The sequence below is a fragment of the Pteropus vampyrus genome, unplaced genomic scaffold, assembly GCF_000151845.1.
Source record: "Pteropus vampyrus isolate Shadow unplaced genomic scaffold, Pvam_2.0 Scaffold8, whole genome shotgun sequence".
Lineage (NCBI taxonomy): Eukaryota > Metazoa > Chordata > Mammalia > Chiroptera > Pteropodidae > Pteropus > Pteropus vampyrus.
Window position 1 is genome coordinate 3615865 of NW_011888789.1, and position 5014 is coordinate 3620878.

At 32.8% G+C, this 5014-nt stretch overlaps 1 pseudogene; it reads right to left on the minus strand.

Annotated features, from left to right (window-relative positions):
* Positions 1 to 711: 711 nt before the first annotated feature.
* LOC111729289 lies at positions 712 to 830 on the minus strand (annotated as a pseudogene).
* Between the last annotated feature and the right edge of the window lie 4184 nt (positions 831 to 5014).

Below are 5014 nucleotides of genomic sequence, written 5' to 3' on the forward strand. Positions count from 1 at the left end.
TAGATTAAATATTGAAGAAAATCATAAGTTAATAGAAAAAAACTATCCAATTATAGATTTTAAATGAATTTCTCATATTTTTTTTCAATATTGCCAGAGCATTATTTACTTTACCTGGATTTGTGTTTTAAAAACTTAAGTTTAAATAAAATTAAATCCTGCAAATGTATTTTTTTATTTTTAAATTCTTTCTAAGTATGTGATATTTATCTAATTTTTTCTAAATAATTATAGGCAAATAGATTTATACAGAACTCTTATAATATAAAATAGCAATGCAGTTTGAGCCTAGGCATTCTGAATGTTATAATTTTAATCAACATATTTTTAGAATTAAGAAAAATGAATATAACTTCAGTACTTTTTTTTTTTTTAAGGAAATTACCAGAGACGTAGAACATTTTTTTTCTTGTATGACATATTAATTTGCTAGAGTTGCTATAATAAAGTACCACAAACTGAGTGGCTTAAACAACAGAAATTATCTCACAGTCTGGAAGCTAGAAGTCTGAAATCAAGGTGTTATCCACTGGGGGTGATCTAAATCTGTCTTTGCCCCAATGGCACTGAGGGGAGTTCAGTTCTTTACACCAATGCAGTAAAGGATTGCAGATCAGTGTAATTTAGGAAAAGTAAGATTTTTATTTTATTTTTAGGCAAGGCAACCTTATTTTTTATTTTTCACTCCTAAAGCACCTGATCTTCTTTTTACACCTAATGCACCTGGTCTTCCTAGGTGGTCTCCCATCCAAGTACTAACCAGGCCCAACCCTGCTTAGCTTCCGAGATCAGATGGGATCAGGCTTGTTCGGGATGGCATGGCCATAGACCAGAAAAAGTAAGATATTTTAAAGTATGTTTCAAGAGAGAAACGGTCTTTACCAGACATGGCCATAGCCTCATAGAATTTGCAAAGTAAACCTTATATTGTGGTCATGATGGGTGGTTACAGGGACAGTGCTAGATAATTGGCATGTGAGGTCATTTGAGTAACATTTGGCTGTTATATAATCCTTTGTCTACTGCGCATGCGGTTACTCAAAATTCAGTCTGTTATAATTAGATTCAGGAACTTACAGGCATATGTAGGAAGATAAAGGAAGGTTAGTATATGTACTAACTGAACAAGCACTTATGACCAAACCAACCCAGCAGTTATTTCTGTGGCTTTTACTTCCTTGTAATGGTAATGTCTAACTGTAAAATGGGTGTTTCAGGAAAGTCCTAAAGGAGGTCTCTGGGTTGGGCCTTCATTCCCCTGTCCCTCATGTCTACCTAACGGCCCAACAAAAAGGCATTGGCAGGGGTTGCTTTTGAGGGCTGTGAGTGGAAGCAAATGTTCCAGCCCTTTTTCCTTCATGTTCATGTAGTACTTTCCTTCCACGCGTGTCTCTGTGTCCAGATTTCACCTTTTGAGAAAGATATCAGCCATACCCGTGTCCAATTATGTTAAATTGGTCTAATTTTAACTTGATTACCTCTGTAAAGATCCTGTCTCTAAAGAAAGTCACATTCTGTGGTACTGGGGCTAGGACTTCAACATAAGAATTTGTGGGCGGGATACAAGTCAACCCATACATAGCACATTTTTTTTATGAAAAACAGATAAAAGGCTAATTAAACATTTCTGCCTCTGGGATAGATTGTTAGTATGAAACTGCTTATGATTTGCTAAGTGAAAAAAAATAGAGTTATTTAATACAGGGACTGAAGAGAATAAGAAAAGATAAACTACTTTATAGGTGTACTTAGAGCTACATTCTAGTAAGTAATGTTGACTTTATTTGTATGTTAATTATGAAGTACCTTTATCCAATCTTGTATCATAGGACACTTCGGTTGCTTCCATGTCCTGACCACCATGAATAATGCTGCTAGGAACATCAGCGTGATGTTCAGATATGAGTTTCAGGTATGAGTTTTCAAGTCTTTGGGGTAAATACCCAGTAGAGATAATCATGCTAAGCAAAATAAGTTTAGCATGACAGAAAAAGTTGAAAATCACATGACATCACTTATATATGTGGGATATAAACCTAAAAGCACAAATGAACATACAAACAGAGACTCAAGGACATTGACTATAGGCTAGTGATTACCATAAGGAAGGAGGTTGGAAGAGGGAGGTAGATAGGATAAAGGGGGTCAAATATGTGGTGACAGAAAGAAATCTAACTATGGGAGGTGAACATACAGTGTAAATATATATGTACCTTACTGTTAAAATGTATAGCTGAAACTTATTGGATTTTGTTAACCAATGTCACCATAAAAATAATTAATTAATTATTTTTTTTAAAAAAGAAGAAGTACCTTTGTTTTAGATGAAAGCTCCTGGGGGCCTTGAGAGTGCAATTTATATTCTCTGATACTATCACAAACTTGACTGGCCAACCATTACTCACAGCCAGTGTTTATGTAAGGCATTATTACTCTTATTGGAAAATAAGTAAAATTTAGAATTTAAATTTTAAACAGGTCTTTTAAGATATTTTCTTTGGTGCAGTTCATAATTTTTAGTGTTTTTAGGCATTACACAATGATTCCCACTGCTCCATCTGAGTATCTGGTGAAATTCCAAACAAGCGTAGGACATAAATTACTCAGTTATTTTAGAAATGAATATCTCCAATTTATTTAAAGGCATCAATGGTGATAGTCTTCACAACAAATAATGTTCAGTACGAATTTGAATTATATGATCTCTTTTGCTATTTTGTCCTGAAAATATTATCATAACAACATAATATGTAGGCTTTCCAGCACTGGCATGATAGATAACTGCCTTATTTACTTTACCTTCATTGTGGCTGAAATTGAGAACCCACTATTCTCAGCATCTTTATACAATTTTATGAAGTTAGGTCCCTGAGCCTGTGGGCAATGCTACTTAAGACTGACCTTGGCATTTAGGAAATTAATATATATCAGAAGCTAAATATAATGTATTTCTCTTCAAAGCAATGAGGAAGTTTGAAATGAATTCACAAATGTTACCATTAATTTGAATTTATGTTATAAAGTTTTGTACTCCCCTTGAGGGGCAGAAGTCTGTGGCTCTAGATGACAGGGAAAAAGATTGGAATTTACAGTGGTTTTCCTGAAAACTACTACATAGAACTGTTTTTCTTCTACTCAATATCTTTGCAAAACATTTTACTGTAATTTTCTTACTTACAAAGTAAGCTTTCACTGTAAAATTAATATTCATGTGATTGCATAGGGTTGAATGACATAGAAATTGCACATAATCTTATTTGAGACCAATCTTTCTGTAGAACTATTTTATTGAAGTGTTCGGTGTAATCATAAAAATATCACTACACTCTGGAGAGACATCTGATGTAATAAATTGAGCTCACAGGCTCAACTTATTTTATCTCCTTATTTTAGATAGGCTTTTTCCAAAAACAAACTCTATCATTGAAGAATGTAAGACTGTTTCTTTAGAACCTTCCATGCTTAACTTGAAAGCTGTCAACCCAGGAGTCTGAAACAGAGCAAGATTATGAAACCTGAGTGAATAGCTCATTCTTTGCGCCCATACCCTGCATGCTGCCCTGTGGTACAAGCCTGAGAGGTATGCACTATGATAGCTAATGAGGCACTTACTTTATGTCACAGTGACCAGAACTCTTATTTGAAGCCTGTATATTATGCCACTGAAATCTCACAATGTCAGCCTTTGTTCTGTCTAGCAGAGGCTGTTTCTTGTCTTTTCTGCAGCTAAATATCATGCATCAAACTTGTTAGACCCTTTAGCAATAAATGTGGCTATATGTCATTAAACTAATTTCTTTGTTTGCATACTTGTTTTTGCTTGTTTTTTTTCTTTTATATTTTTTTTTGAATGCCTCTTTTTTTATTATAGCATCTTCAAAGCCAAGACTTTAAAATTTTGAAATCACTTGGAGATAAAAGGTTGGAGGTGAAAGCATACTGTGTTCCATCTCTCAACTACTATAATATAGCTGTGTCCCAATGCATGCTTTGATAAAATGACCTAAAGAATAATATAAAATGATTGTCATATCTCTCTATAACATGTGTTTCAGTTAACATAAATACAAATAAGAAAAGTTAAAAGATTCCTCAGAGCCTATAAATTTTAAAAAGAAGAAAATATAACTCTTCCCAAACTTTGCTGTACTATTATACTGTATCAATTCCTTCATTTCTGTTCCTTATAAAATAATAGAAACAGTAACACCCATATCTTGAGGTGATGTTAAGTATTAAATGAGATAACATAAACTAGAGCTAATTACCCAATACAGGATAAGTGTAGTCACCATCATCATTACAATTCTGGAGTAGATTTAATAGGGAAACTGAAGACTGAGATCTTTCTAATACTGGCTCCCCCACTATGAGTTATCTAATTCTTAATAAACATTTTACTTTTATGATTCTTAAGTTTTACATTTGCATCCTGCCTACCCAATAATATTGTCCAAAACACTAGCAAAATTAAACGTGTAAAAATACTTTGAACAGCAAATAACTACAAATGTACAAGCTACTTCCTCAAATAAAAAAAAATGAAGTAATTAAAACGCATGAACTCCTTGAACCCTACTATCTCAATATTTCTATCATCTATATTTTTTATGATTTTTATGATCTCCTAATTTTAGTGAAATTATCGAAATTTTCAGGTCAATAAACTATAAATGCTAGAAAAGTAAATGTCAGAATGCCAGCCTTTGTTCTAGCTAGCAAAGGTCAAATTCTCTCCTTTCTTTTGCTAAAATGCATGCACCAAACTTGTTAAACTCTAAGTACGAATGCATGTCTCTACATATGATTTATTTTGTTTTCCTCCTTTCTCTTCATATTTTTAGACTAATAATGTGTTTTTTAGTCAAATTTTTTTAATCTTTGATTAACAAAAATGCTGTTATTGAATAAATCTATAATCTAAATTAGCTTCATATTTTGTTTTTCTGTTAGGACGTATGTAATAGCATTATAATATATTCATATACTATAATCATAATATTACTAACAATGC